General features: G+C 42.3%; 1 protein-coding gene and 1 long non-coding RNA gene across 5 annotated transcripts in view; one reads left to right on the top strand and one right to left on the bottom strand.

Moving 5' to 3' along the window:
- Positions 1-532: 532 nt before the first annotated feature.
- On the bottom strand, positions 533-27463 carry LOC127048386 (uncharacterized). Of its 4 annotated transcripts, none has more exons than XR_007773631.1 (5): positions 27381-27463; positions 17335-17670; positions 16552-16638; positions 11627-11983; positions 533-1084 (listed from the first exon to the last, which is right to left on the bottom strand). It is a non-coding gene; the product is annotated as an uncharacterized LOC127048386 (long non-coding RNA). The 4 variants fall into 4 exon arrangements; XR_007773630.1 differs by lacking the exons at positions 533-1084; positions 11627-11983 and adding exons at positions 9194-9326; positions 14281-14367; XR_007773629.1 differs by lacking the exon at positions 533-1084 and having other exon boundaries at positions 10721-11983.
- CPEB2 (cytoplasmic polyadenylation element binding protein 2) overlaps positions 27406-27717 on the top strand; it is a 146314-nt gene continuing 146002 nt past the window's right edge. The window contains exon 1 of the mRNA XM_050947551.1: positions 27406-27717. The gene's annotated coding sequence lies outside the window, so the exon portion shown is untranslated.

Genomic DNA, 27717 nt, shown 5'->3' with positions numbered 1-27717 from the left:
ATCTGATAGGTTGGAAAGCCTTGCCATGTAGCTGCTGGAGTGTTTCATGAGTAAATTCCTCATGTGGTTATTGGTATGTAATATAGGAAACAAGTTGTAAGTTATTGTGACTACTAGGTACCAGATTTGTGAGTGTGTCTCAGATGCTACTGTATACTGCTATATAGAGTGGACTAAAAAAAACTATACTGCTTTCTACTATGTGTGTGTGTGTGTGTGTGTAATTTAGGAATGACAATTAGGAAAGAGCTAAATTAATTACTGATTTACTTCCATTGATCCACTATTACCCTGTTGAAGGGCACAGAAGTAGTAAATGCATTAGGCAACAATTACAAACCAAAAATAATGTTGTAAAATGCACACACACCGAGATGTATATATTTATATTTTAAAATATATCTTGACACAGACATAATTATGCCTACCAACAGAAGATCTGTAAAGCCACAAATATTAAATTTTGCATTTGTTTTATATTTTTATTTATTTGGATTTAATACAACACAAATACAACTATCCTATGCTCTAGGCACCTTTATCATAACTGAAAAATACATTTCTGAAACAAGATGTATACAAATAAGCAGTCTCACTTCACCCAACAATATTAGCCAAACAAAAACATACTACCCTTTCCCATAAACAAAGTTTTCAGCACCCTTCCCCAAAACCCCAGGATTATAGATGAAATTCAAAGCATGCCTTGAGGTTCAACAGATTCAAGCTATTTCAGACTGTGGGAGGCAGGTATAAGCTTCACATGCAAAGGCACTTCCTGAAGAACACCCAGCTAGCAACCTCCTCTCTTAAATGAAGATGCTCAGGCTTGAGTACCAACTCTGACTGTAAGACTGGTATGTTATATAGGGAGAGAGACAATCTCTCAAATAGGCAAGTCACAAGCCATTTAGTACTGTATAGGTCGCAAACTGGAAGTCACTGCAGGTCATGGACCTAGTTTCTACCAAACACTGATGGCATAAGGGTGACATCCTGGCCCCATTATAGTCAGTGGGAGCTCTGCCATTGACATCAGTGGCACCTGGATTTCGCCCATGATGTTCAACTCTATCAAGTATGTCTGTAGAAAAAGAAACATAGATCTGAAAGTCACTGGAATAAAGAAAGCACTGTAGCATGTGTCTCCTTCTAACCTCCAGTAGTGGTCCCATTTATACACAGAATAAAAGATAGACAAGAAGGAACCCTGTGGAGCTCCACACAGAGATCCCACATGGAGAAAGAGCAATTGCCCAAAACAACCTTCTGAGAAACCTCATCAGGAAAACTGAAGTAGGCTGGAAGCAGCCACATCTATTCCTACTCTGGTTCACAAGGGATAAACAGTATCAAAAGCATAGATATGACATAGATTTGTATTTTCAAAACTCTTTACAAATGGTAGTTAAGAGAACCCCACTTTCAGAGTTTGCCTAATAAAATTGAGTTTAATCAATTTTTTTAAATGAATTCTAGGTCCAAAAAAATGTAAAGTTAAATGTTAAAAACCTTGACTACTTGGCAGATTTCTTGTAGAGTTGCCAGCTCTAAAAAATTACACACTAGATTCTAGGAAAAATGCAGTTTTACATAGGGGTCTGAGTATTTCAGATGAGTGGCATGCATCAGTACGTCCCTAAAAATAAAAATCTACCCCTTACCATATATTCACAAACCTACAAGTAGATTTGACAATGTGTGCTACATTTTATAGAAGATTAGATCTACACTGTATGTTTTGTTGATCATATTGTGTTGGTCATTTGCAACAGACAGTAGAAATCTCTGGGCTCTAGGAAATCTAAAATTGACTCTCAGATTCTTCCACCCTTCCTCAAAAGACCAACCTGTCTTCCAGGTAGGTAGGCCTGGTATGTAACACACACATTTCCAGGAGATAGGCATTCCAGATGGTTAGATATATTTTCTGATGGATAAACCCTTTTGTATTTAAGTTCCTTTCATGAAATATAGTACAGAGCAAAGATTGTAAGAGAGGGTTTGGTTTCTATTACATTTTGATTTTTGCCCTTAGTGCACTTATTATCTGTATAATAATTTTGCTTAAAGTTAACATTTTATTAGACGGAACATGACAGCACTGCTGTAATTTAACTGGCTATTGGTTTTAGTCATTATAAATTAGAACTAAACTTGATCCAGTTTTAACTATGCAGTTCGGGCCCACCTCTGATTATTATAATGAATCAGTGTTAAGGAACCAAATAAGAGCATGGAACTATTTAAAAAGATGCCTCGCTTGAAATACAGTTACAAAAATGATGCAGTTTGACGAACAAGTTGCAGTGGAGAATAAACTATACCATTAAAATGTTATGTAAAGATTCATACTTCAAAAAACATTTCAATGCAATTTTTAACTTGCACTTCCAGTCCTTTTGTTTCTTGACAATATCTGTTGAATGGAAAAAAGGCAATATACCAAAGCACTATGAAGAGATGAGTTGTCTTTTAATGAATTACACATTTTTAGTTATTTACATGCCATGGATACTAGAGGGCTAAGTGGAATCAAATGAAAAGAGGATGAGATTCTGGCCCCACTGAAGTCAATGGCAAAACTCCCGTTGATTTCAGTGGGGCCAGGATTTCACTCACAGCTTTTTGCTTCTAGGTTGCCAGTTCAGATCTGATTCAGGTAAGTAGGAAACGCAAGTTATTATCTAATGGCTGACAGTGGTCTACGGGAATTGAGTTTGGTGGTCAACCTAGTTCCCAATTAACATTGGCACCACAGTTGTCAGTCTCAGTAAAGAGCCAAAAAGTGGTAGCCCTAGTGACTGAGGTACCTTTTCACTACTAAGGGCTGTCCCCTGCTAGTTAGGCTTGAGATACACAGACAGGGAAGAGCAGGGAATTTTGCACTGCCATTGCCCATGCTGTACCTGTTTTATGAATAAAAACAATAGTTTGGTCCCAAGGGCTGTTATTTCAACATGTTTTGAAACTGCTTCACATTGAGCAGATGTTCTCAGATAACTATTCATAATGACCCCAAGATCTCTTCGTTGAGAGGTAACAGCTAATGTAGACCCTGTCATTTTGTATATATAGTGAGGATTATGTTTTCCAATGTGCATTATTTTGCCCTGTTATGGGCATGCAGCTCCCAATTCAAGTCAATAGCAACTGTGTACATCACATGTAGAGAGAATTTGGCCCAATGTTTGTAAAAAAAACAATTAAACAAGTCTAGATTTGCAGTGTTTATGTTTCAAATCTGCTAATTAGTGGCAGAAAAAAACTGTTTGAAGCCAAAAATAATGCATCATATTAGTTTTTTGAAAGATTTGCACCACACCCCTAAAGATCTGAAGATAAGTGAGAAAAGTCTTGCACAATACTGATTTAGAAAGAAAATAGCAGAAGCTATTCAAATGGAAGTTGTGGGTTCTAAGCATCTCCAAAAATCAGGCCATAGTGCACAGACAAGCCAGGCCCAATCAAACTGAAAGACTTGTTTGCATCTGTGGGTAGGAGCACATAGTTCTTTCCTGTGTATTTTAAAAATAAACCATAAAAAAACAAGAGTTTTCAGGCCTTATGTCTGTACTAGAAAACTTGTGCCAGTTGCCTCTTTTAAATTGATCTTGTTAAACTGGTGTAAAACCCCTAATAGAGGCATACTTGATCTGATATAGCTTTGAATGAGGTATTTTGCTGCCTGAGCCAAAGGAGTAAAGTTGTCGCAAAGGTAACAAATCAATTTCTAAAAGGGAAGAGGAATTTAATTTAACCGATCTACGGCTTGGTCTATATACAAAAACTGTATTTCTTTAACTATACCAGTGTGGTTTAAGTTGTACAACTGCCCTAGTGTGGATACAGTTATATTGGTATAGATATGACAGTACACTTATTCCTGTAGGGGAAAGGGAATAACTATATTGGTACAAGGCACACTGTTACTAGTTTAACTGCATCCATACTAGGGGTTAAATCAGTATAACTATTTCAACTCAAAAAAAATCAATCCCTTAACCAAAATAATTATACCACATGAAACTTGTGTGTAGACCAGGTCTTAGGGGACACTGTGGAACAACCAGCAACGGTTTTTATGAGATCTACATGGCACCACATCTATCTTTCCCAGCCAAAGGCTTTCACATTGTGGACCGATGTGTGCAGAGGAAACAGAAGTGAAAGTTCTCTGCCCTGTCAGGCAGGAAACATCCTCTGAAGAGTTCAAGAAAGCAATGCGGAAGGTATGGAAAAGAGGGGAATATGTACAGAAACTCTGTCTGAACTCCAAAGTGTATAAACAATGAGTCACTTTCATAGAAAGCATCATTGAGATATGAACTGGTCTCTGGTGAGGTATAAGAGAGGGCTGACCTACAGTAGAAAATTAGACATAAATAAGCTTCTTACACATGTATTAAATGTACTGTATTAAAGTTAAAGTTGCTTAATGAGTTTATTGTTGGCACCTTAGCTCTTTATCTGTGTTATCAGGGCATGCAGTTGGCAGCAATTCTGCAGCCCCAGAAAATACCATGGACTTAAGAAATGGCCCTGAAATATAAATTTGCAGCAATAAGTATCTGACTTGTTTCCCTGCCTCTTGTCCCTTCTCCATGTTTTGGAGACACTAAATAATAAGGTCTTGCTTATGCACAAATTGTACCAATTCAACTAAATCTGTGTAGCAATTGACGTGGTTAAATCAGTGCAACCTTCCCTGTGTGGACACACTGAAATCTATTTCAATCAATGTAGCTCAAACAGATTCTTCAGGGCTGCTCTACACACAAACTTGCACTGAAATAACAGTCTGTTTTAATTTATGTGCTTTGTTATTTCGGGGTAAGTCTATGTGTGGGCACTTTTTTATTCTAAAATGAGGTTTATTTCAATTTTGCTTAAGTGAAAAACTTACTGAAAGAGGATTCTTATTCTGAAATCATAGTGTCCACACACAGAGCTGGTAACACCAGTTTAGCCACATATGTTTAAAACCACACCTTCTAAGAGATTTCTTTATGTTGAATTTAATTCAGAGAACATTAACACCGCAAATAATGTATGACTTCAATTCCAACTGATGTAGTTGAATTTACTGACTCTAAGCAAATAATCTCAATAAAGAGAGGTTTTCTTACATACTAGTAGTAAATCCTTTTAACATTAATGCATTCTGGAGAGTTTGGTGTGGTGAGGTGGAGACTGATGGGATTCTACTTTTATTTTTTTTTTATTTTTAAATGCTGGAGACTCTTACCATCATAAAGCCATAAAGATAAATCAAAGAAGAATTCTATATCATGTACTTGGTATTTTCTTTATCCACTTCTTTTATCAGCTCTATTTCTTAGTTTAAATGATCAGAAACAATATCTCACCATACTGTTACTGTATGTGGCTTCCTCTCTTTTTGATATGATGAATACAGTGAGATTCTCAGTTTTCCCAGTCAAGTACTTTTTTTCCCTCCTCAACCCCAAACCCATTCTGGTCCACGTTTCCAGCTGGCCTTATTTTTGCATGCATGCAATAGCTGTGTACATACCCACTTATGAACACAATAAACTGTAGTCAGGTGCCCATTACAATTGCACAAATGTCAGCTTGCACATATAAATGCAGATTCTTATGCACACAAAGAAACCAGCTGAAAATGTGGCACTCAGTGGCTCACACAAATTACAAGGTACACACAAGGTATATAATAGGGTGGAGGTCTTCTTGTCTTCACACTCTCAAGCAGAAAACAGGTTCATGTAGGAGAGGGCCTACAGTAGTTTACTTTGCCCACCCAGACACAGCAGAATTACAGTGGGTGGCTACTGATATCCCCAATTCTTCTTACGGAAATCAAGACTGTGGTGGTGGTAAGCAACCATTTCCCCACCTCTCTGCATAACAGGTTTTCAGGAGTAGCGCTACCTGCCCTCTTCTCCTTTCAGAGGAGCAGGATCACAGTGGAGAATGCTGATAGCCCAGTATACTATACCTTCAATGATATCCAGCCTGGCTTCTTGCCACTGCATAAGATCCCTCTTCCACTCAGTCTCATTTGTGATTTAACTGATATCAAAATATTTGACAAGTTTACTAAGGAAATTTTGTATTTTCTTTTTCTTCATTCAGGGATTGTAGTAGTGGTAAGACTTGCTATTTTTATTTTAGAGGGACTTTTTTTAAACAAAAGGTGGAAGAATAACACAGGATGTAGTCAGAATTTATAAACAACACTGCTGAGAATGTAACAAAGCCTTTGTTAACTATCACACATAAAGCCAGTAAACAGTGAGCAGTATGTGAGTAGCTCTGTAATTCCATAAAAATACCAGGCTTACTCAACCGAGTTTTGGGGAAAAAAAAAAACAAAAACACTTTACTGACTCAAAATTCATTGCAGCAGTATTGAGTTTGGAGGGTCAATGTGTCATTCCTCTCTTGATTGTTAGACAAAAGAGCAGATTAGAGTAAATCGAACTTGAAATTCCAGATTTGTGAACTTCTATTTGAGTTTATGATGTTCTAAGAACAGTACTATAGATCCAGTTCTTTTGCTGTGACTTCCGCCTCATATTAAGACTTTCACTGTTTTCCTCATGCTTCCATATCTGCAAGTGCAATGTACTATAGAAAAGTCAGATGCATCATTTTTATTGCCCTATGAACCTATCAGTGTTAAAGTCTCTTCATTTTGGTAGCTGAATTCTAAAATAAACCAAATGCAGCATTGAATGTTGAAAAACATTTCAGCACTCAGTTAATCAATTTTTCTTAAAAAAACCTCCAGTATTTAGAAAAAAAATATTTATTTCACATCCTGTATCCTCCCTGACAAACCACTTTCTTAACTCACAATAGCTGTTACTATATTTAAGAGACAAAGATGCACAAGTGAAAAAAAGTTATAAAGGAGTACCAAACACCCAATAAATTTCACAGCCAATCACAGTGCAATGTATACACATTGCTTTTTACTAAAATGAGATTGCTCCTACTTATACACCTGCATATACAGGATGGAAGTATTCAAGTCATTACTACGAATTTAACTCTAAAAATTTCAGTTCACATTCAGATCACAAAAGGTAGATATTGAGATGTACTAGATCTAGGGGGGCGTGGGGGAGGGATAGCTCAGTGGTTTGAGCATTGGCCTGCTAAACCCAGGGCTGTGAGCTCAGTCCTTGAGGGGGCCATTTGGGGATGGGCCCTGCCTTTGAGCAGGGGGTTGGACTAGATAATCTTTTGATCTATGATTCTCGATCAGAGAGACCTCACCTCCTGCAAGTGCAGAGTATAGTCTTCCAGTTCATCTTCTGCAAGGACTTGAGAAGATACTGTCACCTATGATTGCACTGGCCTCATTAACACTACAAAAATAGTTTCCCCTCCTTTGGTATTCACCTCTTCTTGTCAACTGCTGATAATAGGCCACTTCCACCTTAATTGACTTGGCTTGTTAACACTGACCACCCACAATGCAACTCCCATCTTTTCATGTGCTATAATATATATATTCTGCTTACTGTATTTTTCACTCCATGCATCTGATGAAGTGGGGTTTAGCCCATGAAAGCTTATGCCCAAATAAATTTGTTAGTCTCTAAGGTGCCACAAGGACTCCGCGTTGTTTTTGTTATAAAATATTGATTAAGATAAATTTGATTGATAATGTCTGTGTTGACATAATACTGTTACCCCTTTTGGCAGGCCACGGGGCCCCTCAGGGCTCCTCCTGTTACATGGAGGGGGGAGTCTCCGGTGTATGGCGGGCAGGGCCTCAGGTGGAAGAAGCGCAGCCAGTGGGCTAGCCCCCCCCAAGCGGGAGTTCACCCGCCACCCATGGTGGTCCCACTGGGATCTGTTCTTGGAACAATGCTATTCATTACCTTTTTAAATGATTCGGAAGAAAACAATATCATTGCTTGGAATATTTGCAGATGACACAAAAATTGGTGGAGTGATAAATAATTATAAGGAAACATCCATCCTACAGAGTAATCTGGATCGTGTGGAAGATTGAATAATTTGAATACTGTGCATTTTAATACAGCCAAATGCAAGGTCATACATCTAAGAACAAAGAATGTAGATCACACTCAAAGGTGACAAGGTGTGGAGCACGCTTTCAGAAGTCTTAAAAGAACAACATTCCAATGCAGAAACTACAGAATCAGAACTAAGGGCTTGTCTACATCAGAAAGTTGCAGCGCTGGTGAGGGAGTTACAGCGCTGCAACTTAGGAGGTGTACACATCTGCAGGGCACCACCAGCGCTGCAACTCCCTGTTTGCAGCGCTGGCCGTACTCCCGTTTTGTCTCGGGTGTAGAGGATCCAGCGCTGGTGATCCAGCGCTGGTAATCAAGTATAGACACTTACCAGCGCTTTTCTTGACCTCCGTGGAATAAGCAGGTATCCCAGCATACCTGAGGAAGCCTCTGGTAATCAAGCTGGTCTCCTTTCCCGGTTTGCTCTCTAGTTCCCCGAACCCCCGAGCAAGCAGGTCTCCTTCCCTGCGGTTTGCAGGGTGGTTCGGGGAACGCGAGAGCAAACCGCGGCGAAGCTGGTCTCCTTTCCCGGTTTGCTCTCTCGTTCCCCGAACCCCCGAGCAAGCAGGTCTCCTTCCCTGCGGTTTGCAGGGTGGTTCGAGGAATGCGAGAGCAAACCGGGAAAGGAGACTAGCTTCGCCGCGGTTTGCTCTCGCGTTCCCCGAGCAAGCAGGTCTCCTTCCCTGCGGTTTGCAGGGTGGTTCGGGGAACGCGAGAGCAAACCGCGGCGAAGCTGGTCTCCTTCCCCGGTTTGCTCTCGCGTTCCCCGAACCCCCGAACAAGCAGGTCTCCTTCCCTGCGGTTTGCAGGGTGGTTCGAGGAACGCGAGAGCAAACCGGGAAAGGAGACCAGCTTCGCCGCGGTTTGCTCTCGCGTTCCCCGAACAAGCAGGTCTCCTTCCCTGCGGTTTGCAGGGTGGTTCGGGGAACGCGAGAGCAAACCGCGGCGAAGCTGGTCTCCTTTCCCGGTTTGCTCTCGCGTTCCCCGAACCCCCCTTGAAGCCGCCCAACAGCGCTGCAGTGTGGCCACATCTAACACCACTTGCAGCGCTGGTTGCTGTAAGTGTGGCCACTCTGCAGCGCTGGCCCTATACAGCTGTACTAATACAGCTGTAACAACCAGCGCTGCAAAATTTTAGATGTAGACATGGCCTACTGCAAAAGAAAATCAACCTTCTCCTGGTGGCATCTGACTCAGATGATGAAAATGATGTGCATCAGTCTGCACTGCTTTGGATCATTATGAAGTAGAACCTGTCATCAGCATGTCCTCTGGAATGGTGGTTGAAGCCTGAAGGGACATATTAATCTTTAGTGCCTTTGGCACGTAAATATTTTGCGTCGCTGGCTACAACAGTGCCATGCAAATGCCTGTTCTCACTTTCAGGTGACATTGTAAACAAGAAGCAGGCATCATTATCTCCTGCAAAGTAAACAAACTTGTTTGTCTGAGGATTGGCTGAACAAGAAGTAGGACTGGGTGATCTTGTAGGCTCTAAAGTTTTTATATTGTTTTATTTTTGAATGCAGTTATTATTTTGTACATAATTCTATATTTGTAAGAGCAACTTTCATAATAAAGAGATTGTACTATAGTACTTGTATTAGTTGAATTGAATACTACTGTTGCTTGTTTTTTACAGTACAAATATTTGTAATAAAAATAAATATAAAATGACCACTATGCACTTTGTATTCCATGTTGTAATTGAAATCAATATACTTGAAAATATAGAAAACATCCAAAAATATGTAAATGGTATTTTATTATTGTTTAACAGCGCAATTAATCACACAATTAATTTTTTAATTGCATGATTAATCACGATTAATTTTTTTAATCGCTTGACAGCCCTAATATTTTTTGAGATAGGGCAACCAGAACTGAATGCAGTATTCAAGGTGTGGGCATACTATGGATTTACATAGCGGCATTATGATGCTTTCTGTCATATCATCTATCCCTTTCCTAATGGTTCCTAACATTTTTAGCTTCTTTAACTGCCAGTTCACATTGAGCAAATGTTCTCATAGACTCATAGACTCATAGGTCAGAAGGGACCAATCTGATCATCTAGTCTGACCTCCTGCACAAGGCAGGCCACAGAACCCCACCCATCCAATTTTATACAACCCCTATCCCAGGACCGAGTTATTGAAATCCTCAAAAATGGTTTGAAGACCTCAAGCTGCAGAGACACCACCAGCAAGCGACCCGTGCCCCACGCTGCAGGGGAAGGCGAAAAACCTCCAGGGCACCTGCCAATCCGCCCTGGAGGAAAATTCCTTCCCGACCCCAAATATGGCGATCAGCTAAACCCTGAGCATGTGGGCAAGAGTCACCAGCCAGCACCCAAGAAGGAGTTCTCCGCAGCAACTCAGTACCCATCGCATGCAACATCTCCCCGCAGACCATTGAGCAGACCTGTCTGGTGGTAATTCAAGATCAATTGCCCAAATTAACGATCCTATCATAACATCCCCTCCATATACTTATCAAGCTTTGTCTTAAAGCCAGGAAAGTCTTTTGCCCCTACTACTTCCCTCGGAAGGCTATTCCAGAACTTCACTCCCCTAATGGTCAGAAACCTTCGTCTAATTTCAAGTCTAAACTTCCTAATATCCAGTTTATACCCATTCGTCCTTGTGGCTACATTAGTACTAAACTTAAATAATTCCTCTCAGAGACCTATTCATAATGAGTCCAAGATCTCTTTGTTGTGTGTAGATCCTGTCATTTTCTATATGTAGTCAGGATGATGTTTTCTAATGTGGATTACTTTGCAATTATCAACATTGGATTTCATCTGCCATTTTGTTCTCCAGTCACTGAATTTTGTGAGAACCCTTTGTAACTCTTCACAGTCAGCTTTGGGTTTAACTATCTTGAGCAATTTTGTATCAACTGCAAACTTTGCCAGCTCACTGTTTATCCCTTTTTCCAGATCATTGATGATCACTTATGATTTATTAATGTCCCTTTAACATGTCACTCTCCTTTTCTCTCCACTGCAGCACACTCAATTTGTTGTCTGAGGTCAGCAAAGTTCAGTTGGGTTCACCCCCAGCCCTGAAGAGGTGTGAGATGTCAGTGACAACACTGCCTCTCCAGAAGCAGCTGTTAACTGCATACTCTGAGGTTCCACCACCTAGCCTAGTCCTTAGTGATTTCAGCTATTAGTGGTTTCACTGCGTAGTGGGGAATCTCACTGTTGCTGTCTCTTTTGTGCTGTCTTTCATTGCAACACTGTCCTTGTACCCGGTCTAAGTCTAAGGCCCCTAAACCAGTTTATTACCTTTTCAGCTCTAGTGATCACTGAGAAGAAACACAGACTTCTAACTGAGTCTAACTCGATCTGTGTTTAGACATTGGAAGAGAAGAATCAAATGGTATCTAAGATCTTTTAAATAGAGTCTGCCCCAGCAAGTAGGAACACCTGTGTGTCCCCGACCCCGGACTTTGACTTTCACTTGGAGTTGGCATCAGTTACCAAGTAAGCATAGTAAGTACAATTCTGCTGCCTTTTAGTCCTACAATAAGGATAACCACATTTCATCACCCCTTTGCCCAAAACAGCCACAATTAATCACTTTGGCCAACCAGGTCTGTTTGCTGATCTCTTAGGCAATGTAGGTGTGTCTGTGTAAATATGGTTTGCTCCTGAAGTCTTTTTCCCCAGTTCATCAATAGATGGCAGGGGGAAACTCATTCAGACCCCTCTGGTTTACATCAATAAACTGGAAGAGTTCAAAAAAGAATGAGTTGAGCACTGGAAAACTTGCCTTACAGTGAGAGACTAAAGAAGCACAATCTACTTAGCTTAATAAACAAAAGGTTGAGAAGTAACTTGATCACCATGCAAGTACCTACTTGAGGAGAAGATTTCTGATGATAAAGAGCTCTTTCATCTAGAAAGCAGAGGCACAACAAGATCCAATGGCTTGAAGCTGAACGTAGACAAATTCAGATAAGAAATAAGGTGCAATTTTTTGACAGTGAGGATGATTAACTTTTGCTATGGATGTACTGGATTCTCCATTACCTGAAGTATTTAATTCAAGACTAGCTGGCTTTCTAGGAGATATGCTCTAGCTCAACTAGGAGTTAAGGGCTTGATTCAGAAGTTACTACATAATATTCCATGGCATGGGTTATGGTCAGACTGTTGGTCATAATTGTCCTTTCTAGCCTTAAAAATCTATGGATCTATAAAAGTGAGGCATGTTTATAGTTCACTCTAAACACATTTTGGAAAATATTGCTTAAGATTTACCTTTATCATCTAACAGAGCCTTATTATTAAAGACTTACTGAATACTATTTTCATGTAAATTGGCTATTGTTATACTTTTGACAACTGTCCTGGGGCCCACATATTTAAGGAACCCTAACTGTGGTATAGGAGATGGAGAAATTAAATAGTTGATGTGCTAAGCTATAGGCTACAAAGGACCTGCTGTAGGGACTAAAAAGCTTTCAAATCATTCCCTAGTGTCATATTTGCCTGAAAACCCAGTTGCATTTTATGAGAGATAATGTTCTACCAATTTTTAGCTATTTGGTATATTAGTTTATGATCCTCAGAGAGAACAAACTTTATTTATTACCCTTCTATTAAACCCAACAGAAATACAAACGTTGTAGAACAAGGACAATGTAATTTAAAGTGAATATTTTCATGAACCAGATATGTTTATTACTGTCTGGTTTCCTGAGAACCTGACAGCCTACTTGATATACACTGAATTCTCAGTGTTCTCATTGCCTTGATCCACTCTGTTTTAGTCCAGCACATGAATGAACTGAAATATGGAGAGCCAAAATAAATTCCCTGACAAAACCTTTGTTAAAGGGCTTGTCAATATAGAGAAATTTACATAAAAACTCTACCACCATAATTATGTTGCTATAGCTATATTGATAAAACTTCACATGTGGACAATCTTATTCCAGTGTAATATATGACATAAATTAAACTGGAAAAGGGCCCCCTCGTACACTGGAATAATAGTGTCCACCTGGGGAGTTATACCAGTCAAACTATAGCAACATAATTATACTGGTATAGCTCTGATGGTAAAAATCCCCATGTAGACAAGCCTTTTACAGTGGTAAAGAGAGAGTGATTATTTCTTAGCCCTCAAATGTTTGTTGAGTTTTTCTTCTCCATAGTTACAACATACTAAACCAGAGATCGGCAACCTTTGGCACTGTGGCGGGCCGGGCTAGTTTGTTTACCTGCCGCATCTGCAGGTTTGACCGATCGTGACTCCCACTGGCTGCAGTTCGCCATCCCAGGCCAATGGGGGCTGCGGGAAGCAGTGCAGGACAAGGGATGTGCTGGCTGCCGCTTCCTGCCGCCCCTATTGGCCTGGAGCGGCGAACCACGGCCAGTGGGAGCCGCGATTGGCTGAACCTGCGGATGCGGCAGGTAAACAAACCGGCCTGGCCCGTCAGGGTGCTTACCCTGGCGGGCCACGTGCCATACGTTGCCGATCCCTGTAATGAATTATGGTAAAGCAGTCACAAAAAGTAATTTTTAAAAAATCTGGAAATTCAGGATTAAGGTTATGCAAACTAGTAATTTTGCTGATGTCCTGTCAAATTACATACAATCCACTTGATGTACAATGACATCCATAATAACTATCATAATTACTCAAGAAATTTTTTCAAATGTATTGAGAAATTTTCAAGTTTTAAGTCATCTTCCCTTTATCCTCTGTGTATAACAGACAAACTGTAGAATAGGTAATCTGTAAGTATTGCCTATAGACTTTGTTTTTGGAATGAAGTACTCTGTCTGGCATTGGGTAGGATGGAAATAGATGTTCAGGTCTCAAATCCACAATGAGAGGGAGAATGAGAGTATTAAAGTGGCTCTTGTGCTTTCCATGCAGAGGATGGACAAGATTGGTCTGACTTTGTTCTGGTTCTGTCACCCTGAGCTTTTCAGTTTGAATGTGCGTCCCATAACAATATTCAGAGTTAAATTTTCACTTAAAACCCAAACATGTTAATATATGGAAATTAACAGTTATGGCATTCAAGCAACCTTAACTCTGCTTTGAAGTGATACCATGCAGTCACCATGCGATTATGATGTAGTCATTTTAGTATTTGTAGTCAAGGATTAAATTGAAATGATTTTTTTTAAATAGGTTTTTTGCATTGGTAGTTCTCTCATTCTGACACTACAGGACAGAATTAAGGTTGTTTTCATGCTTAATTTAGCATGTCTTACCTTCACTTGTTTGGATTTCTTTAAATAGTAACCTTAGCTCTGAATTTTCTGGGTTTGCAGTGCTTGCTTTTTTGGTATCTGCAACATCTGTAATGTTTTTTACCCTAAATTACTGATATTAATTCTCAGCTTTTACTACATTTTAACATAGAATTTTTTTTTGTCTGGGAATTTTCTTGGGGTTTTTTTATGATTAAAAATTTTGTACATGAACACAAAACAAGAAACCCAAAAAATGCACTAATCAATATTTCTAAAAGTTTAAAGATATGTAATAATGAACAAATCATTTAAAAATATTTTAAAGGCAGTTGCTTAAAGCAGACGGACAGCATTGACCAGTTAAACTGGGTTTTCAGCCTCTTTGCATTATCAGAGCAGCACAAAAGCAGCCAAAGTGCACTGGTGAAACTAGCCCTTAATTTGCAATTGATTATTGGTTTAGAGATCTATGTCATGGAGATGTATTATGTGAAAGGAGTGCTGGGGAGAGGCTGAAATCCCAACATCTATGCATTTTAAGGAAGCCCTGTGCTTCTGCTTCAATTCTCCCAGCAGTGATGCCTAAATACACAGTGGAGCTGACACAATAGGGAGCCTTTTCAAACACTGTAAAAGCAGCAAAGAATCCTGTGGCACCTTATAGACTAACAGAGGTTTTGGTGCTATGGGCACCCGCATGGCCCCACAATATGCCAATATCTTCATGGCCGACCTGGAACAACGCTTCCTCAGCTCTCGTCCACTCACACCCCTTCTCTATCTACGCTACATTGATGACATCTTCATCATCTGGACCCATGGGAAGGAGACTCTGGAAAAATTCCACCATGATTTCAACAGCTTCCACCCCACCATCAACCTCAGCCTGGATCAATCTACACGGGAGGTCCACTTTCTTGACACCACGGTGCAAATAAGTGATGGTCACATTAACACCACCCTATATCGAAAACCCACCGACCGCTATGCCTACCTTCATGCCTCCAGCTTCCATCCCGGGCACATCACACGATCCATTGTCTACAGCCAAGCACTGAGGTACAACCGCATCTGCTCTGACCCCTCAGACAGAGACCAACACCTACAAAATCTCCACCAAGCATTCTCAAAACTACAATACCCACACGAGGAAATAAGGACACAGATCAACAGAGCCAGACGTGTACCCAGAAGCCTCCTACTGCAAGACAAACCCAAGAGAGAAACCAACAGGACTCCACTGGCCATCACATACAGCCCCCAGCTAAAACCCCTCCAACGCATCATCAAGGATCTACAACCCATCCTGGACAATGATCCCACACTTTCACAGGCCTTGGGTGGCAGGCCTATCCTTGCCCACAGACAACCTGCCAACCTGAAACATATTCTCACCAGTAACTGCACACCACACCATAATAACTCTAGCTCAGGAACCAATCCATGCAACAAACCTCGATGCCAGCTCTGCCCACATATCTACACCAGCGACACCATCACAGGACCTAACCAGATCAGCCACACCATCACTGGTTCATTCACCTGCACATCCACCAATGTAATATACGCCATCATATGCCAGCAATGCCCCTCTGCTATGTACATCGGCCAAACTGGACAGTCTCTACGGAAAAGGATAAATGGACACAAATCAGACATTAGGAATGGCAATATACAAAAACCTGTAGGAGAGCACTTCAACCTCCCTGGCCACACTATAGCAGACCTTAAGGTGGCCATCCTGCAGCAAAAAAACTTCAGGACCAGACTTCAAAGAGAAACTGCTGAGCTTCAGTTCATCTGCAAATTTGACACCATCAGCTCAGGATTGAACAAAGACTGTGAATGGCTTGCCAATTACAGAACCAGTTTCTCCTCTCTTGGTTTTCACACCTCTACTGCTAGAACAGGGCCTCATCCTCCCTGATTGAACTGACCTCGTTATCTCTAGCTTGCTTGCTAGCACACATATATATACCTGCCCCTGGATATTTCCATTACATGCATCTGAGGAAGTGGGTATTCACCCACGAAAGCTCATGCTCCAAAACCTCTGTTAGTCTATAAGGTGCCACAGGATTCTTTGCTGCTTTTACAGATCCAGACTAACACGGCTACCCTCTGATACTTTTCAAACACTGGTGCCCAAGCCAGTATGCAGCCATGGAATCTTTAAAGAGCAATGGCAGTTTAGTCAAATAATCTATCAGTGAGAATTCTCGATGCATGTCTAGTCTCCCTCATATCACTGAGTCATTATAACCAATAGAATTGTTCCATGAAAATTACCTGTAGAGGTGACTGGTTCAGTTATCTCTGATGTCACAATGGTGTTACTTGAGTTACCTGAGCTGTTGTCCAGACCCTAGTGGTAGCCTATATAACAACAATTAGATACAAAATCATGAATAACGCAGCTTAATTTCAACATAATTTCCTCAAATATATATTTCAATTAATTTTAACTAAGTGAAAAGTTTGAAGAATGTGTTATTTCATTTTTAAGATAATTTGGGAGAAAAACTGAAAGACTAAATTTCTTAAAGGACCAATTTTAAAATTAATTTTAATGCAAACTAATCAATGGATTTACTTGTAAATCTTCAGAAAATTAACTCTATACCCAGAGAGTAAATGCTATAGCTATGGGGAGACACTGCTGTCATTTATCCATAACAAAGAGGTTGAATCCCTGCTTTAAATGCAAAATAAATTTTACAGTTCTGAGGATGAAGCTGTACTTTCGCCCCTCTCTCGATATCTCTGTGAGTTCCCTTTCCAAGTGACAGACCTATACCTGCACTCCTCTCATAATGGAATCCTGTGATTTGTCCCACTTTTAACCCTGACTGACGAGGCTACAACACCCCATTTATCAACCATATTCCCTCTTGCAGGCCTAACTGCATTAAAATCGTGCATAGACTTTTCTTCAGAAGCTTGTGACCAGTCTGAAGTTACAGTGACTCAGAACAGCCTCTTTACACAAAGCTTTATTTATTTACCCACATGAATATAAACAGAGAAGAAAAGGGTTTAAACAACAAAAGACCTACATGCATGCTCTCATACCTCAACTTAGCCTTTCCGTGCCAGTTTAAGTAGGCTCCACATTACCCAGGGGGCCCCAGCACTGGGGTTGAATGAGACAGGATTTACCCCTACAGCTTCTGCCCCTCTGCTGCTCTGGCCCTCCAATCAATGTGTATCTCCTCAGTTCGCAGGCATTCTTTTTTCCATTTCAAGGTTCCTTTGTTCAAGAGTTCCTTCACCAAGATCTGAGTTTTCCAGCAGAGCTCCTGAAAACTGGTTTACACATTTCTCCAGAACGGCTTGGAGGGAGTCTCCCAACAGTAGATTCCTGGTATTGTCCATTTGAATTAGAGTCATTGAAGAATTCCTGGAGACCTATAGAGAACTTCAGCTGGAATTAAACCTTAGGGTTCCATAGAGCCAGCCACACCACAACACTCAATCAGAGATGCGTTATTTCTTCACTGTGGAATTAAAACTTAATTATGGAGTCGCAACCACTTCATACTAATAGTAAATACTGGCAGATGTTTATGAATTGTACATAGAAAGTAAGATGGGAAAATATTGTGTTTGGACAATTGTGGGGTAGGAGGGCAGGAGACAAACTGTTGTTAGCCAGAGCTTGCAAAGAACAGGTTGCCATGTTGGTAGGTTTGTGGAGTAAGAATTGATGTTGGAAATCCATGGTGAAGCCCAACAAGATCTTGTTTCCCTCTTATGACAATAGCCCCATTTTATATGTCAGTCATGTGAGCAAAATAACCAATGGGATTGTAAAGGTTAACATTCAGGCAATTTTATACATACACTCACAAATTTTAAGTGCTACGAGTAAGCAGAAATTGACAGTGTCTATAATTTATAATGCCAACTTCTCAGACACGCTATATTGTCATGAAATATATTACACTGTTGCCAGAATTCCCACTCAGGATTGGGGCACATTGTGCTAGTCACTATATAAACACAAAGGCAGGCACAGCCTCTTCCTCAAAGAGCTTACAATATATTTGCTTCACCAATGCTTTTGTTTTGTCTCGGAAGGATTAGATTTTTAATCAATAAATGTTGGTAAACGTCAATTTCATCATACATACACAAACCAACAAAAGGATTTTTATCAATAATAACTGAAATGTACAGATAGGGAAGGTAAGAAAAGTGCTGCTTGAGAACTTTTATTAGGGTTTGATTTAAGAATATTTACTTTGTATATTTTGACAGGTGATGGTGACAACTTGTGTTTTAACAGTTATAAAGCTTCAACTTTTTGAATCTCAGTGTAATTAAATGATTATTATCTGACCCACCTCATAATTTCCTGCAATTGTGAAAATTTAAATTGATGAAACTCCCTTACCTGGAGTTATTCTATCACTTTTTTTAGTAGCTTAAACTTACATTACATCTACAGAATTATAGTCAGATGAGATAGTCACCGTTTACACCTTTAAACAATATATGCTGCAAAACTGTCAGCCTCCTGTTCCTCTGAATGTTTCATCTCAGCTAAAAATTATCAATGTGCATGGATAAGAGCAGAGAGATATACTACTAGCAGTAATGCATTCCACAAGACAGGTTCATGAACATTCATAGTATCTAGCTGTGACAAAGTCCTTGTTGTTCTTCCCAACCACACGCAGAATATTTTAGAGACAATAACAATTCCTTTAAGTTTCCCAAGCAAAAGCTCTATCTAACTTCAAAAAATGAAATAAAAAAAATCTTAGGCTAAATAAAGTTTAGTCTCAAACCTTACCTTTTCCCAGGAGCGGATTAATCATGAAACAACCCATGTGGTAGCAGAGGGCCCCAAATGACAGGAGGGCTCCCAAAATGCAGGACAAATATCTGACAACCTGCTCCCGAGTCCCGGCCAGCGGTGCAGCAGGACTCAGGAAGGCTGGCTGCCTGCATGCCGTGGCCAGTGGCCCCACGCCACTTCTTGAAACGGCCGGCTGCTGGCACGTATCTGTGTGCCCCTGGCAGGTCGGGGGAGGCGGCTCTGCGTGCTTCCCCAACCCCGGGCAGCACACGGAGACCCGCTGCCCCTCTCCCCCCAAGGGGTGTGCAGTGACGTGCGAGCAGCGCAGCAGGAAGGCGGGTCCCTGCCCACTCTGCCTCCCTTCCTCCATGCCGCTTCGCTCCCAGAAGCAGCTGGCATGTCCCTGCAGCCCCTGGGGAGTGGAGTCTCCATGCATTGCCCCCGCCCCAAGCGCCAACTCCACAGCTTCCATTGGACAGGATCTGCGGCCAGTGGGAGCTGCAGGGGTGGTGCCTGTGGGCAGCAGTGCGCAGAGACCCTCTGACCTCCCTCTCCGCCCCGCCTAGGAGCTGCTGCCAGAGGGGGCGTGTGTGCTGGTCGCTTTGGGAGCTGCACCACCCAAGGTATGCGCTGCCCCCCATGCCCTCTCCCACCCCTCAACCCCCTGCCCCAGCCCAGAGCCCCCTGCCACAATCAGGTACCTCACTTTATTTTCATTTACTTCCCACTACTTATAATATAGGAGGAGGAGGAGGAGGAGGAAGAAAAAAAGAATGGAAAATGCAGGGAGGGAGATAAGAATGTTATTTTTCTTGGCTGGGTCCCGAGGGGGGGGCCCCCAAAATGCAGCTGCACACAGGGCGTCACTAACTAAATCTGCCACTGCCTTTTCCCTAAATAATAATTAACATCAAGAATGTGTGTTGTATAACTGAAAAACTAAGATGTCCATGTATCCCAGATAAGTGGCTACGCTCACTTATCGTACCAGGAGAGGCAAACTTAAGGAATAAATCAATAAATTTTAAGGGAAATAGGACCCCCTTCACTCTAATTCACTCTGGTCCTCATAAATAGCTTTTTGTAAGGCATACGACTTGGATCCCAGGCATGCATTTTTACTTTCTTTCATGGAGAGGTTTGTTTACTTTGGCAACATTGTGTGTGATGCTTTTGGGAGAAATCCTAATCACCTCCTCTACCAAAAATAAACAAACAAACAAAGTGGGGAAAAGCCAGAAGCAGACAAGAAAATATTAATGTAATGGCCTGATCAAGCCACATTGTGAAAAGATGGAAATAGAGTAACATACAACTGACATAAGTAGGCCTCAAAGAAGGGACAGGGGGTCTGACCACATATTGTAAATTGCAAGACTGGGATCTGGATTCAGATTTATTTTTTTTAATTACATACAAACTACTCTATTCTCTATTTACCATACACAATATGTCTATTTGTAGTAGTTCTAACCAAATTTAAACTTGTGTTCTACCTATTCTGAATCTGAATTAATCTGATCAACAGAGGAAGGTTTACTTCCCAATTTCTCAAGGTCTGGATCTTTAATAGATTTTTAAAAAATATATATGAACGATATGAAAAAAAGAGGAAAGGCACTGAATTAGTGGGCTGAGCATCAAAATTAAGATAGGCCAGTCCTATCTACCTCAGAAGGATTTGAGGATTAATTAATATTTGTACAGTGCTTTGAAAATGAAAAGAGCAATAAAAATCCAAAATAAAATACATTTAGGTATAAAATTGTGGCTCATGTTTTACTGTGAAAAGCAAAATCCTTGTTTTCCTCTGTTCTACACAACATATCAATGACCTACCATCCCAGCCAGCCTTCTGCTGATAGCCAAACCTCAATTTTATTTATTTAAAACTCACACAAATTAATTTTCAGGTTAAAAGGAAGCAAAACTACCAAACAGTATTGAGTCAGAAATTTTTTAAACCAGATATAATAGTGTGCAACTCATAAGGTGTGCATGTGGTACAGCACCCCATTTCAAAATTTGGGGTGGTGGATAGGTAAGATGACCTAGCGTCATTTGCCAGTAGCATGGTGGTGTTTCCTCTAAGAAGACTAAAGCAGGGGTAGGCAACCTATGCCACGAGTGCTGAAGGCGGCACGCGAGCTGATTTTCAGTGGCACTCACACTGCCTGGGTCCTGGCCACTGGTCCGGAGGGCTCTGCATTTTATTTAATTTTAAATGAATCTTCTTAAACATTTTAAAAACTTTATTTACTTTACATACAACAATAGTTTAGTTATATATTATAGACTTATAGAAAGAGACCTGTAAGAACATTAACATGTATTACTGGCACGCGAAACCTTAAATTAGAGTGAATGAATGAAGACTCGGCACACCACTTCTGAAAGGTTGCCGACCCCTGGACTAGAGCATGGGAAGGACTGGGGTTGGTCTTTCCACAGAGGTGTTTTGGCTGGTGTGGGACTAGGGTGACCAGACAGCAAGTGTGAAAAATCGGGACGGGGGTGGTGGGTAATAGGAGCCCATATAAGAAAAAGACTCAAAAATCAGGACTGCCTACCCAAAGAGAGCTGGGAGAAAAGCTCAGGAAGGAACTGTTGGGTGAGCCTGTGGATGGGAGTGAGACAATTGGCATCTGAAGGTAGCTGTCAAGCCCTGGGGAAAGGGCTTGCGAAGGAATAGGAGGACTGTGGAAAAATCCTATTCTAAGGGGGCACCCAGTGAAAAATGGAGTAATTTTTTGTTGTGTTTCACTAAGCAAGGGAACCTTAATTCCACCTGTGTCGAGTGTGTATGCTTCATGGAACTGACAGAGAAGATACAGAGATTGAGGTGATTGTGCTGGGAGGTGGCCTGCGCATGACAGCACCGTACAATACCAAAACTACTAGTCAGCTACCACTGATTTGCTATGTCTTCTTTTACCAATCCAAGAATTTGCTGTGAAAGTAACTTTTTTGCACAGAAATGCAAACAAAATCAGTTACCATTTTATGTGCAACCCATACTTTAAAATTCTAAGTGTGATTTCCCAAGTAACTAATGAGAAGGATAAAACTGTGTATGACAACTGTTGGTGAGTTATTTTCTTATTTATATGCAGTACTATTGCAATATTTCAATGCTAGTATATATAATGAGGAAGCACTGATGTAATTCTGCATGTATACTAAAATCCACACACAGTGTCTGCATTTTATTTATACCAGTTGTATTATTAAATTTCTAGTAGTGCCAACAATGTGCTTGGTGCTGTCCAGATATTTAGAAAAAGAGAGAGAGAGAGAGAGAAAGAGAGTTCCTGCCCCAAAGAACTTAAAAGACAAAAACAAACTGTTCTGAGGCAGTTCCCATCTCAGCACAGTCCTTCACAACCCTTATTATTGAACAGGGCTTCATAGCCTAGGAGGCAAGCAATGGTCATTCTTTCCTACCCCCTCCCCATTTTACAGATGAGATATGTTGTATTAATTTAGATGGAATGAACAGGTTCAAAGAGTCAAAGGTGTAAACAGGACCCTGGGACTATCACTGTCCACATTAAAGAGATGGAAACGTGGAAACATGGAGTTGGAAATATGTTTTATGTACCCCATATACACATTATTTATAATTGTATTATATACACCTCTATCTGATACACACTATAGATGTACCATTTCTGGTACTGCTATTTCAAAGGCAGAGCACAAAAAGAGAGGGACTTGGCTTGATCATTTGTTTAGGACAACTGACACCTACTTTTACATATATATACACACACACACACATAAAAATGTCCAATTATTTATGGGTTTAGATTTAACACCATTGTCACAGCTGACCCGAGGCAGGGACAAGAGGGGCCAGTGTGTTTTAAGATCTCACTATCTAGCACGTATCCCACAACTGGACTACATGCCCTACAACCTCCATTGTGCATAAGCCATCCCCAGCCCACTTCTTAGGGTGTATCACAGGTTCAACCTGAACTCTAACATGAGCTGTGTAGGTCGCTGGCAAGTCCCCAGCTAGTTTCCTGTTTTGGGGCAAGGCGAGAGAAGTGTGCAATGCCTGCACCCACCCAGGACCGGCGCTAGGGGCTTTGAGCGCCCTAGGCGCATGGCAATTTCGCCGCCCCACCCGCTGGTCCCGCAGCTCCGGTGGAGCTGCCGCAGTGGTGCCTGCGGAGGGTCCGGTGCTCCGCAGCTCCAGTGGAGCTGCCACAGTGGTGTCTGTGGGATGTCCACTGGAGCCGCGCGAGCTGCCGACCATCCGCAGGCACAACTGCGGCAGCTCCATGGGAGCTACCTGCTGCCGCCTCTGGACACCCTGGGCTGCCGGCTGCTGCGGCGGCGCCCTGACCCAGGGTCAGGGCGCCTCCGTGGCAGCCCAGGGGCGGGGTTTCCCTGGGCCAGGGGACCCCCACCCCTGGGCTGCCGGCTGCTGGGGCAGCGCCCTGACCCAGGGGACCCCCGCCCCTGGACTGCCGGCTGCCGCGGCGGCGCCCTGACCCAGAGGACCCCCGCCCCTGGACTGCCGGCTGCCGCAGCGGCGCCCTGACCCAGGGGACACCCTGGACTGTGGGCTGCCGCAGAGGCGCCCTGACCCAGGGGGCCCCTGGGCTGCAGCGGAGGCGCCCTGACCCAGGGGACACCCTGGACTGCGGGCTGCCGCGGCGGCGCCCTGACCCAGCGGACACCCTGGACTGCCGGCTGCTGCGCCGCCGCAGCAGCCGGCAGCTCGGGGTTTTCCTGGGCCAGGGGGCCCCTGGGCTGCCGGCTGCCGCGGCGGTGCCCTGACTGAGGGGACACCCTGGACTGCCAGCTGCCGCCAGCAGCTCAGACTCCCTCTCTGTCCCAGCAGCAGCGGCTGCTCAACCATTTAAAAAAAAATTGGGGGGCGCTTTCTGGCACCCTCAAATCTCCGCGCCCTAGGCAACCGCCTAGTCCGCCTAAATGGTTGCACCGGCCCTGCACCCACCCAAGCAAATGCCTGCTCTTATCTCTCCTGGGGGCCGGCACAATCTCCTCTACAGCCATAATGCATTTAGGCTGAGTAGATGGGTCCCATTTTGAATTCTCACCTCTCCAGGAGTGTAGAGATATGTTTGTAGAAGATTATAATTTAGATATGCTTCCTCATAAGGGACAGTATTATGAGCATAGGAATTTGGAGATGTGTCCTGGAGGTGGGGATTGAGACCACATAGCTGTGGTCAGTAGTTCATCAGAGATGCTCTCTAGTTTGTTTTATTAAAGTTTTATTCCCTTCTCATTCACTGGTTTGTTATTTAATGACCCCCAAGATTGTTACATGGTGTCAGAAGCGCTGAATAAGAAGGAAACTACAGTGATTTTGAAGTTAACTCCTGCATTTGCAACTGAAAGCAGAAATAAAAGAAGGCACAAGAGAATCACGTGGCGCACCAGGCACAGGGGCTTTTGCATGTATCTGGTGAGCACAACAGTAGCTTGACTAGCTTAAGAAGGGGAGGAAACAAAAATAAATGATATTGGGGTGCAGAACAGGAGGAATCACGGGAAGATTTAAACTGATACAAAAACCAGTGTTGAAGTTCCATGCACCAGGAAAAATTTCAGCAGATGCTTCACAGTCTGAGTTAGGTGCAGTGATTTTACAGAAGTGTGAGGGTTGTTGGCAACCAGTGGCATATACATCCAAATCATTGACTGAGGCAGAAAACAGATACACACAGATTAAGAAGGAGATTTTAGGAATATTGTTTACCTGTGAGCAATTCAATCAGTATATTATTTATGGCCAGACAGTGGAAGCTGAAACGGACCACAAGCCCCTGATAGAGTTAGGTAGCAAACTGCTAAATGACTGCACCATAAGGATTCAAAGAAGGATGATGAAAGTGCAAAAGTATGATTTGGATGTGACCAACATATCTGGTAAATTCATGATCACTGCAGATGCACTTTCCAGAGCAGTGGTTCCCACAACATCAGAGAAGACTTTAGCGACAGAGATGCAGGGCTATGTAGATTTGATTGTAAAGTCGATTCCCATAGTTACAGGAACTACAAGAACTAAGAGAGGAAACAGAGAAAGATGAATCACTGGGAATCCTTAAAGAAGTGATAATTAAAGGGTGGGCTGAAGAAATAAGGAGTTGGTGACCAAGTATAAGAAACTACTGGAACTGCAGACATGAACTTCCTGTGATAGATAGGGTGATTTTCAAGGGCAGTAAGGTTATAATTCCAATGCACCTCTGGAAGAAAATTCTACAGAAGATCCACGAGGGTCATTTAGGAATTGAGAAGTACAAACAATGAGCATGAGAGGTGCTGTATTGGGCACAGATCAATCACAACATTGCTAATGTGATAAGAAACTGTTGTTCATGTTTGAAATACATGCCATGCCAACAGACAGAGCCACTGAGACCTCATCCAGTTCTACAAAGGCCTTAGAAGGTAGACATTGACTTATTTACCTTGTAATCAAAGGAGTATTTAATAGTGACAGATTATTATTCTCTGTATCCAAAAATTTCCACACAGAACAGTACTAATAGTAAGTCAGTGATAGCTGGCATGAAGGGAATCTTCTTCAGACATGGGAATTTCAGATGAAGTCTTTAGCAATAATGGGCTGCAATTTTCCAGTGCAGATTTTAGATGATTTGCCATAGATTGGGATTTTCATAACAAAACACCAGATCCAAATTACCCGCAATCAAATGGACTTGTGGAAAGGTCTAAAGAGACAACAAGGAATCTTATGAAAAAGACTTTTGACAGTGGGGGTGATTTGTATAAAGCGTTACTGAAATACACCTCTGGAGAATGGCTTTTCTCCAGCTCAGCTGTTAATGGGAAGAAGGATCAGACCTAATTTACTATTTACTGATACTTGCTGAAATCTCATAACAATTAAAGACAAAAGAAAATCAGAAGCGGAAGCAGAAATATTATTTTGACCAAAGAGCTCATGGACTCCCATCTCTTAACCCAGCTGATAAGATCGTGCCTGAGGAATCACATCTCTAATACTTTGGGACAAAGGGTACCATTAAAGAACAGCTGCATCCAAGGTTTATCCAAGGCAGGCCAGGGGGACATATTTAGATGCAATCGAAGGGATCTATGAATAATCCCCAAAAGGTTCAATACATTGACAGTAGATATGGACTCTGGCATTTCCCATCAATGCACGAAGGAGAAAGGGTCAGAGCACAAGAGAACTCAGGCCTTGGCTACACTGGCACTTTACAGCGCTGCAACTTTCGCGGTCAGGGGTGTGAAAAAACACCCCCCTGAGCGCTGCAAGATACAGCACTGTAAAGCCTCAGTGTAATCTGTGCCGCAGCGCTGCAAGCTACACCCATAGATGATGTGGTTTATGTGCAGCGCTGGGAGAGCTCTCTCCCAGTGCTGGCGCTCCGACCACACTAACACTTCAAAGCACTGCCGCGGCAGCGCTTTGAAATTTCAAGTGTAGCCATACCCTCAGACGGTAATGAAAGGCCGTTACTGAGATCAGAGCTGGAGATTAAACATCCTGAAAGACTCATAGAGACTTGCTAACCTGCCTGGAGAAGGGGTATTTGAGAAAAGTGAGTGATAAAGACTTGAGAGTGATGTGTTGATAACCTCTCCTCTCTAGATAATTGACACATTAGGTTTATGGCAATGTACTATACTACCTGGGTTGAAAATGTAATGTATGTGCTAATAGTTGTTAGCAGTTTATATATATAAAAAAGTTAATTTTTTCTTTAAGAGAGACAATGTAGAGATATGTTTGTAGATTATAATTTAGAAACATTGCCTCATATGAGACAGTATTATGAACATAGGAATGGGAGGGGGCGAGGCATGGGATAGGAACATTGCATGGCCGCGGGCAGCAGTTCAGCAGAGATGCTCTCTCATTATTTTTATTAAAGTTTTATTCCCTTCTTATTCACTGATTTGTTATTTAATGACCCCCCCCCCCAGCTCATTACCAGGAGGAATTGGGACCGCAGCCTAAAGCTTCTGGTGACCTCCCAACCTCCTGCTAACCATTGCTTTAAAGCCACCGTAAGCTTCGCCCGGAGCCCAGCATCAGCCCCAAGGGCCCAGCCCAGGAAGCTCAGGCTCTGATGAGGCTGAGCGAGGGGTTCAGCAGACGCTGGAGGGACGTGTGCCGCGGCGGGATAGACGAGCTGCCCAAGGCAGGGGCTGGCGGGCACTACCCTAGGCACCGGAGGCTACTGTCAGGCTTTGCACAAGGCCTACAGAACCCGGGGTTAGCACGTCACGCTCCCCAGGCCTGGCTCCCGCCCCGCAGCGTTACCCCACCCACCTCCACGTCTCTCTCCTCCCAACCGGCTTCATTTTTCCCACGCCCAGCGGCGCTTGCGTCCTTGCTCCTTCTGCGCCGGGCGGCTGCGTCAATGCAAATAAGCTCGGTAGGAGGGGCCGGGCCGAGGGAGCAGTGACGATGGTTCTCGCCTTCCAGCGCCGGAGGAACAGTCCCTGGGAGGATCCGCAGCAGTGGAAGAAACCATTTTCAGCCTCTCCCACCCTCCCCGAGGGAAATCATCTCGCATTTTGTTTCCCTCCAGCAAAATATTTTCTTAATGAGCTGTATTCAAGTGCACCATACAAATAAATATTTTCTTCGTTAAAGGAGCAAGCAG

This window comes from Gopherus flavomarginatus, chromosome 3 (assembly GCF_025201925.1).
Source record: "Gopherus flavomarginatus isolate rGopFla2 chromosome 3, rGopFla2.mat.asm, whole genome shotgun sequence".
Lineage (NCBI taxonomy): Eukaryota > Metazoa > Chordata > Testudines > Testudinidae > Gopherus > Gopherus flavomarginatus.
Note: the sequence above shows the minus strand (reverse complement) of the source record. Positions and strands in the feature narration are given on the sequence as shown.